Here is a 9,399-nt window from a genome sequence, read left to right as displayed (position 1 = left end):
TTCTAATTCCTTAATCATTCCTTTTAATTTTTCAGTATCCTCCTTGATTACTGATTCTTGTGCTTTTCTAATCTGATCATTTAAATCTGCTTGTAGATTTAATTTAAGAGAACGTACCCTTTTTGGCTTTTCGTGATACTTTCGACTTAAAGCATCAGCCACCACATTGGCTTTTCCTGCATGATACTGGATATATCACAATCATAATCGCTAAGTAACTCCATCCAGCGTCTTTGCCTCATATTCAGTTCTTTTTGCCCAAAAACATACCTTAAGCTCTTATGATCTGTGAATATGGTAAACTTACTACCATAGAGATAATGTCTCCAAATTTTAAGGGCAAAAATTATAGCTCCTAATTCCAAATCATGGGTTGAATAATTTTCTTCATGACTCTTAAGTTGTCTAGAGGCATAAGCTATAACCTTTTGACGTTGCATTAATACACATCCATAACCTAACTTTGAAGCGTCACAAAAGACTACAAAGTCTTCAGATCCTTCTGGTAACGCTAGTATGGGTGTATGGGTTAATCTTTGCTTAAGGATTCTAAAAGCTTCTTCTTGTTTTGCTCCCCATTCAAACTTAACAGATTTACAGGTTAACTTGGTTAAAGGAATGGCTATTCTAGAAAAATCTCGAATAAATCTTCTATAATAACCGGCCAATCCTAAGAAACTTCTAACCTCGGTTGGTGACTCAGGGGTTTTCCATTTGGTAATTGCCTCAATCTTTGTTGGATCTACATGAATTCCTTCATGATTAACTAAATGTCCGAGAAATTGTACCTGTTCTAACCAAAACTCGCACTTTGAAAACTTAGCATAAAGTTTCTCCTTTCTCAATAAACTTAAAAGCAATTGCAAGTGCTTTGCATGCTCCTCTTTACTCTTAGAGTAAATTAGAATATCATCTATGAAGACAATTATGAATTTATCCAAATATGGTTTACATATTCGGTTCATCATGTCCATGAATGCGGCTGGGGCATTGGTTAAACCAAATGGCATGACAGTAAACTCATAATGACCATTCCTTGTTCGGAATGCGGTTTTAGGAATATCCTCTTCCTGTACTTTTAATTGATGATATCCTGATCTTAGATCGATTTTAGAGAAAAATCGAGCTCCCTGAAGTTGATCGAACAAATCATCGATCCTCGGTAATGGATACCGATTCTTAATCGTGACTTTGTTTAATTCACGGTAGTCAATGCACATACGCATTGATCCGTCCTTCTTTTTAACGAATAAAATCGGCGCTCCCCATGGCGATGAGCTTGGCTATATGAATCCTTTCTCCAATAATTCGTCTAGCTGTTTCTTCAGTTCTTGCATTTCCGCGGGTGCCAAACGGTAAGGTGCTTTGGCAATCGGTGTTGACCCTGGTAACAGGTGAATTCTGAATTCAACTTCCCTGTCTGGCGGTAGTCCTGGCAATTGTTCTGGAAAGACATCTGAAAATTGGGATACTACTGGAATATCTTTTAATTCTTTTCCTTTAGTGTTAGTGATTATAGAAATCAAATACACTATAGATCCTTTCCTCATATAACTTGTAGTTTTCATCACAGAGATGAATTTAGTGGATCTAGCTGGCTTATCTCCTTTAATTGTGATCTTTTCACCTCTTGGTGATTTTACCTGAATTGACTTTTGATCACATAAGATATTGGCTTTATTGGCTATTAACCAATCCATTCCTAATACGACATCAAATCCTACCAGATTCATTGGGTAAAGGTTTGCAATAAATTTTTGATTAAAAATCTCTATTCTTGCTCCTTGCAAGACTTCAGAAATCTTAACGGTTTCTCCATTTGCTGTCTCTACTAGACATTCTTGTGGTAGTTTAGTTAATGATTGATTTAGGAGTTTGCAAAATGAAGTATTAATAAAACTTTGGTTTGCACCAGAGTCAAATAATACTTTAGCAAAAATATCATTAACTAAAAACGTACCAGCAATGACATCCGGAATCATTCTAGCTTCGTCTGCAGTTAGAACGAATGCTCTAGCATTTTTAGTGTTCTTGTTGTTTGCAGCTGGAGCCAATTTTGGACAGTTGGTTTTAATATGACCTTTTTCTCCACAGTTGTAACACATTCCATTACTGGTTTTTCTCCTGCAATTTTCTTCCTTGTGTCCTGGCGCCTTACAGTAATTGCAGTAAGTAGAACATCTTCCCGAATGCTTCTTCTTGCAGTTTCTGCAGTATGGTGCAGAGGTAGAACCTATATTTCTACGGTTGGAATTCCCAGAACGGAATTCTTGAGTAAGCCTTTGGGTTAGGTTTCTCCTCTGATCTTCTTCTCTAGTTCTTACTAGTTCATCAGTCAAGGTATTGGCTAGTTCTACAGCTTTCTCTATGGTTTGGGGTCTAGCTGCCTTGACTACATGTCTAATCTCTCCAATTAATCCCCAGATGTAACGGGAGATTAATACCGGTTCAGGTGATGCAAGGGTTGGTACTATCCTAGCATATTCAAAGAATGTGGTAGTGTAACCCTTACTGTCTACCCCGGTCATTCTAAGATTCAGGAACTTATTTGCTATCTGTTCCTTTTCATTGGGAGGGCAGAATTTCCTTTCTACCATATTCTTAAATTCCTCCCATTCCATATTATAAATCCTATCACTTCCTCTTGACTGGAGGATAGTGTTCCACCATTCTAGGGCTGCATTTTTAAATAGATTTGAAGCAAACATTATCTTATCTTCTTCAGCACACTTGCTTATTTTCAGAACAGCCTCAGTTTTCTCTATCCAGCGTAAGGCTGCAATGGGTCCTTCATTGCCCGAGAATTCTATTGGTTTACAGGACCAGAATTCTTTGTAAGAACAACCATATGACATGGTTCTTCTTCTTTTGGGAATGGGCGCTTGAAGTACGAGTCCATTGTTTACGCTATGTTCCGGTTCACTTGGTCGTTTACTACTATGCTTACTTTTATTATTTGCCTCTTGAACTGTTTGAATAATAAATGGCATTGCATCTATAATTCCTTGTGCCACTATATGTTGAACGACACTATTATCCATTTGGTTCCCATTGTTATTGTTGTTCGGATTCTCATTAATCACGTTAATGTTACTCTGGTTATCGTTATTCAGATTATCTTGATTTCCCTCGTCGGCCATCTGAATTTTAAACAATTACCAAATATTAATATCACAAATAATATTTGAATATAACCAATCACATGACATGCACTTTTAGCCAAAAGCGTCGAGCATTGCGACTTCTACTCTATTTATATAGTATGCATCATTACACACTAGTACTGAAATTTAAATTACAATACCGACTGAAATGTAACGCTACAATATTAATAGTAGGCATCCGTAGTTTTTTTTTTTAACACATACACACATATATTATTATATTATATTATTATATTATTACTACCGTTCTTGCCATCACATTCACTGATATGGATTCATCCAAAAATCCATATTACGCTCATCTTATTTCCATACGAGGCGTTCTCCCACCTGTCGCATTCTCTCACTGCTTTCTAAAATTTCCTCACCGAAAGTCCTAAGTTCTTGGACATTTTCTGCACTCATTGAGGTTCTAGGACTGGGTTTGGAATATAGGGTGCGGGTTCCTGATATGGAGGCATAGGGGCCTGGTACGGGTATGGATTCTCTAAAATTTCCCTAACATATGCATCACTAATGTTGTAGGGATCTTGAGGATCTAACCCTGGATAAGCTCCTAAATTGGGCATTGGCACATGTTCCTGTATTGGGTTTTGTTGCACGTAGTCCCTAACATCGTCCCACCAGGGGTCGTAGTTGTTTGGGTCTAGAGGATTTGGTGCAGGTACCCTAGGTATCTCCTCCGGGTTGTAATCAGGCATTTCTATCTGGTTTTCTACTTCCATGGGTTGGTCAGGATTTTGTGGTTGGGGTGCTAGCATTTGTTCCAGGTTTGGGTCAGCAGCAGTGGTTGCTAAAATATGGATATTAGCGATACCCCTATTGAGCATATCCTGATTATAAGCATCAGTCTCTCTTTTTGCTGCGGCTAACACTCGCTGTTCCTGCAACTTTTTCATTCTTTTCCTACGCTCGTGCGCTCCCCTACTGAACCATCCCCTCTTTTTTCTGAGGAAATGGCTCTTCAGATTGAGCCTTAAACACAAAGATTCCTTCTTCCGTGTCAGCAGAATACCCTGAGAGGGCAGGCTGAGAAGAGGAGGTGCCTTCGCTCCTAGGCGAACCAGACAGTTGACAATAGGCGTTAGAAGGTCCTTGGTCGCTCATACTGTAAACTAACAAATAGTCAGATAACACATAGCAAGAAAATACAATTATGCAAGTATTTCCATAATTTATTTCCTAACACTTCGAATGTTGATGTCAGCAGAACACTTCTCTGGCTGAATCACTGGCATAGCTCTGATACCACCTTCTGTCACAGCCCCCGATCCCTAGTTCCCGGGAACGGGCGGCCGCGAGCCAGTTTCGGTGGTATCACGTTTATTTATCCAATTTGGCAGCGGAAATTTTCATCAGGACTGTAGTTAGGAAATATTTAATCAGAGTAAACCATCATGTTTTATAACATTAAACATATGGGTAAAACCCAAGTTTTCAATACACACATTTCATAGGAATAAATCCTATTTATTTAATAAAAACATCCATTTTATTCTTAGGTAACTTTATTGCCACTTTTCCAAGCCTCCACTGCTGTCCAGCTGGCTTCTATTTGGCTTTCACATTTTGTTACCTGAAACGCGTTTTAAAAACATTTTTGTCAGTGAGAAATACTGGTGAGTGAATCCCAGTTTAATCAGGTTTAAATAAAATTCACAGTGAACAGTATTGAGGGCGCATCCCGCAATTACATTTGTTTCCAAGTTATATCAATTATCACCCGTCGGTACTGTCAGACCTGACTTGTGGAAATGTTACTCCTTAACCAGGTTGTAACAAATTTTGTATACAAAACCCCAACATACCCACGATAATTGTATTCTTACAAATACTCAATAACTGTCATTCGCATGGAAAGGTATTTAAGGTTTTGTAAAAAACAGTTTGCAAAAAGGAGATTACTCACATTACAGTCTTAGGTTATTCTTTAGGGTTTCCTGGTGAATATCTATAATTTACACAAATGCACGTGTGTTAGTATAATAACCCAATTTAACATTAGTAATACCCTCCCCGAGACGGCATTCCAACGACTACGTCGGGTAGAACCACGACAGCCGTTACGGAACCCTAGATCAATCGGGCAGAGTATCTAATACGTCTCCAGGGGTTATAATACTTACATCGTAGCAGAACCTCGCTATTTTAGGGGGTATAATGCCCGGGTATAATAACGCCACTACAGAATTTTTAGAAAGAAAGAAAGAAACGAGCGAGACGGACTGAAGGCCGATGGCCTCTATTTATAGGGCTGAAATCGCGTCTTCACGCGGCCCGCGTTAAGTAAGGCTAACCGTTACGCGGCCCGCGTCAACCTCTGGTCAACGTATAGCTTGGCCCGGTCATCTACTAGGTTCGACACGATGTTGACACGTGTCAGCTCAGGGTCGTGCCACAATTCAGGACACTCGTGGCCCGCATGAACTTAGACTAACTCATACGCGGCCCGCATGAACTAAGGATTTCAGCGGAGTCCGGTTACACCCTAATGCGGCCCGCGTTAAGTTGAGGTGAGGTCTATGCGGCCCGCCTCAACTTAATAATTATTGTTTTTAATTTATTTAATATGTTATATTGTATTTTGGGCTTGGTTTTCACATACGTGGTGCATATAAAGACATGTTGAGACATTTTAAAATATATTAGGGTGTCAGAACTTATTATGAAGGTGTCGGTTTTACCGAGGGTTGTTATATGGTTTGCCAGTCGTTGTTGATCTGGACCGTTTTAACCTATAGGCCGTTGGGTTAAACGGTGGTACAAGATGCCACTTTGGAGATTTGCGAAGAAGCTCCCACGAAGGTATCATCGTAAACGGATGCCCATGATACAATCTATATTTGTTGTGGGTGGCGGTCATGATGTCCACGTTGCTTGAACCGCTTCTTCTTGTGTGATTATTGACGCGGCTATTATATATGTTGTTGAAGTTGTTAATCGTGGTGCGTATTGCGGTCCACTTGCCCGAAAACGAGTCGGGTGTACGATATTCACCATGACCTATTGCGGCAACTTCTCACGTGTACGCCCCCAAAAGACGACCACATCTTGATTGGTTGCTATAATTTGAAAAAAAAATAGAAGCAACAAAATAAAAATAAAAATATATTTATAAAAAGTTAATAGAGAAAAAAATTACAAACAATCGGATCCTGCGACACGTCGAGCCATGCTTGTGACAATGCAAGTTCTTCGGTAGGCGTCCACCTCTCAATCGTCTTAGGAGCATGTTCAACATTTTCGCTCTTCTTACAGTGCCTTCTCGATCGTCTACCTTTTGAGGAAGTGAGTTGGGTTTTGGGTATGCTTTGTGTTTGGGATATGGGCCGTAGGTTTTGGGTCTATGAAAAAACTGGTGATTGATTTGGTGCGGAAAAGTATCCAAAAAAATCGATAAGCGGTGGTGGCGTTGTCGGATGAGGGGAGGTTGGAGTGGTAGGTGTCATCGGATAATACCCAATCTCACCCGTTCGCAGGTTTCTTTGGCATCGTTCTTCTTGCTCGTTGTTTGCTAAACTACCCTTAAACGAATTGTCGGGGTCCCACGCGTTTTGGTTGTTGGGAAACATTGTGTGAATTGGATAGTATGCGTAAAATTACAGAGAATTTTTTTTTGAACGATAACCTTCATTAGAAAACGGCTAAGCCCACAAAACGAGGACCGCCAAAAACAAACATTTACAACATATACAACGGATATCTACTCCAATCCTTCCAACTAAGATCCCGAAATTTGGACCGACTACGTAACCAAAGAAACGACCAAGATTTAATACAAACAATCATATCACAAACCCTCGGCTAGATTAATACAAACAATCATATCACAAACCCTCGGCTAGACATCTTCAAAAACAACCTTGTTACGAGTTCTCCAAATCACCCAGCAAGCCGTCATAACGATACCTCTAACGATGACCTTTTTCCATTTTGACCCATTTAATGAGTCTGTCAACTTCATAATATCTTTGATCTCGAGCAAGCGAATAGGGTCCAGTCGACACCATATCTCAATGAACCGCCACACGCCACAACTGAGCAAACATTCGGTTGAAGAAACACTAGATTAACGACCGGAATCGAATAACCTAGAGGGTTTGGATCTGCATAAAAGGGGGGGTTGTTTCTCTCGTTTGATTCGGTACAACAGACCTTCTTCTCCGATGAACTCTGCAAAAAAGAAGCACCGTTAGCCTCGCCAAGGGGAGAAAGGGGTTCTCTCCTTGACCCGACTCCGGTGTGAGAATAAGTATGGATTATGAAGAAGAAGATGTATTGTAGAAGTGTGTGTAACTTGAATTTCATACCTGAATGGTTCTCATATTTATAGCTGGGAGTCTTTTGGGCAAGAAAACCCGTTAGTGAAAGGTTGACGGAAGATGCCAACCCCGTAAGTGGTTGCATTTCCTTCCGTCAAGTTTCTTGATCCGTCATGAGTGCACACGGATCGTGGTTTAGATCGATGGCTGGGGTTTTGCCATGTGTAAAGTGATCAAATGGAGATTACTCTCCAATTGCATGCTCTCGTTGTGATTTCAGGGATCCCTGAGATGGTGACACGTTATTCCTCAAGCATACAGAATACAGATTGGTGATCAGAAAATGGCACCAAATAAGCACAAAAACCGGGAAGATGATTAATGGTTCTTAAATCCTTCATGAAAATATTTTTATTTATTTATTTGTTAATTATTTATCTCTGCATATTTATTGAAGACTAAAAGACTTTAGTGAACTTGCATGTCCTCTTCCTGATGAGGAGCCATATAGTATCTTTTTAAATTTTAATATCATACTTAACAAGAATTTTGAACTTCAGAAAACACATTAAATTCTCTAAAGTCAACCGTCTTAGTGGTGCACGATTGAATTCCTTCTAGAAGATTACTGCTGTAATCTGGTGTGACTCCTTATCTTGTGGAATCAGCTGAATAAATAAATCCCAAGTCTGGGTAAATAATATCCAAGCCTGGATATTATTATGCAGAAGTATTTTAACTTAGGATTTTCATCCTTTGTTTGTGGGGAAGGCGCAAGGATTTATGATTTCCTTTTGGCGCACGAGTGTCGTTTGCTGTCTGCCTTTTAAGCCTTCTTTGTAGGACCAGTGCGCGGCCGCGCAAGGTCAGAAGGGCTATTTGACCAAGTTGTGGTATGGTCCCAAGTACTTGTCATAAGGTTTTTGGGACCTTGCCCCTTGAAGTCCCCCTAGTCTAGTGTTGCTCTTATGCAAGTAAGTGGAGCACTGGACTTAAGAGAGAGAAAGTGTTTCTTGGCACGAAAATGAGAAATCTTTTATGAGAAGATTTAATTTTGTTTTGCTGTGAAGATTTTGAAAATCTTTGACTTTAGTGGATAGTACAGTCAGGACTGTGTGACAGGCTGTCACTGTCAGGTATATCTCACTATCCGTGTTTTTCACGCGCGGGGGTGATCGCATTTGTGTTGTTTTTCACTCGCCCCTGTTGCTTGGGTAACCGTGATATCCGAAAAAGGTGCTATGGCAGTTACCGAGGCTATTTATGGCGGTGAGTATATAAGGCTGCTTGAGTTGCCCAATTTCAATCATCACGTTTGTTGAAAACTTTTCCCCTCCCTTTCTTCTTTAATTGTTTGAGAAAGAGATTGCCAATCTTTCTTCTACTTATGTCAACTGGAGAATATCACGAAGATTTATCAGAGGAAATATCTGCTGAACTGCCACCGCTGAAATGGCCTAGGGCAACTTTTGACGGCCTGGTTCAGAACCTTAGATTCCCGGAGACTTGGGGTGCCCGGTACCCTGAGGAGGGTCAGACGGCAGCAGACGCTCCGGCTGGGTATATTACTCTGTTTTGGGATTTCTTTTGCGAAGGCAACTTTCGCTTGCCTGTAACAAAGTTCTTTCTTGAAATTCTTGGTTTTTACAAGATTCATCTCTCTCAACTGCACCCTATTGGCATGGTTAGGGTTCGTCATTTTGAGTTTGTGTGTCGGACTATGCATATTGAGCCGACCGTTCCCCGATTTAGGGTTTTCCATCAAATGCATTGTACCCAAAGGTTTTATTTATTCGTTCAGAGAGCATCTGCTAAGAAAATTTTGCAGCATCCTCCGAAGTCTTTTCACGATTGGAAGCAGAAATTTTTCTTTATTAAGGCCGGAGTGATTCCGGTGAGGATGGTTTTAAGGGGAAAGGAAGATGTTCCCGTTGAAACGCTTCGGACCCCTTCTGACGAGAATTGGTACCAAG

The sequence above is a fragment of the Helianthus annuus genome, chromosome 8 (assembly GCF_002127325.2).
Source record: "Helianthus annuus cultivar XRQ/B chromosome 8, HanXRQr2.0-SUNRISE, whole genome shotgun sequence".
Lineage (NCBI taxonomy): Eukaryota > Viridiplantae > Streptophyta > Magnoliopsida > Asterales > Asteraceae > Helianthus > Helianthus annuus.
Note: the sequence above shows the minus strand (reverse complement) of the source record.